Genomic DNA, 762 nt, shown 5'->3' with positions numbered 1-762 from the left:
GGCCCCCGGGGGCTGCGGCGGCCCAGCCTGCCCCACCAGGGGCTGCACGGGAATCTCTGCTCCGGCACCTGGAGCTCCTCCTGCCCTTGACCTTGGCTTCTGCAGGGCTGCTCCTCTTGCATATTCCCACTCCTCTCTCTGTCATGCAGCAACTTTTTCCCCTTCTTAAATCCATTATCCCAGAGGCACTGCCACCATGGCCGATGGGCTCAGCCTTGCCCAGCGGCAGGTCTGCCTTGGAGCTGGCTGGCATTGGCTCGATCGGACATGGGGGAAGCTTCTGGTATATTCTCACATAAGCCACCCCTGTAGCCCCCTGGCTACCAAAACCTTGCCACACAAACCCAATATGCTCCTCATCCGAACACTCTACAAACGCTCCTCTAACGCTCGGCAGATCAGGCTTCGGGTTTGCGTTCTGAGCCTCCATTCGGGGTGGAAATAGGGGCTGGGGGCACAGGGGAAGGTGGGGGTCCTGCTTTGGGGAAGGGTTGGGAGGTCCTGGGGGATAAGTCAGCAAAAACAAGAATAAAAGGAGTCAGGAGAGAGGATGAGGAAAGGGAAGAGCGAGGAGGTGGCGGTGGTGGGGAGACAGACTGCACCGACCATCTGCTGTGGGTGCTTTTAATTGCTCGGGCTCGTTTCAGCTCCACTGCCTTGGTTTGCTGCAGGAGCTGCCAGTGATGGGAGCCAGTCCCCAGCACCAGCCCAGACTGCAGGGGACGCTCAGGGATGGGGCAGGATGAGGCCCAGCCCTGGAGC

Source organism: Egretta garzetta, unplaced genomic scaffold (genome assembly GCF_000687185.1).
Source record: "Egretta garzetta isolate BGI_Z169 unplaced genomic scaffold, ASM68718v1 scaffold616, whole genome shotgun sequence".
Taxonomy (NCBI): Eukaryota; Metazoa; Chordata; class Aves; order Pelecaniformes; family Ardeidae; genus Egretta; species Egretta garzetta.
The sequence above is the reverse complement of the archived record's forward strand: the minus strand, read 5'-3'. Positions refer to the sequence as shown.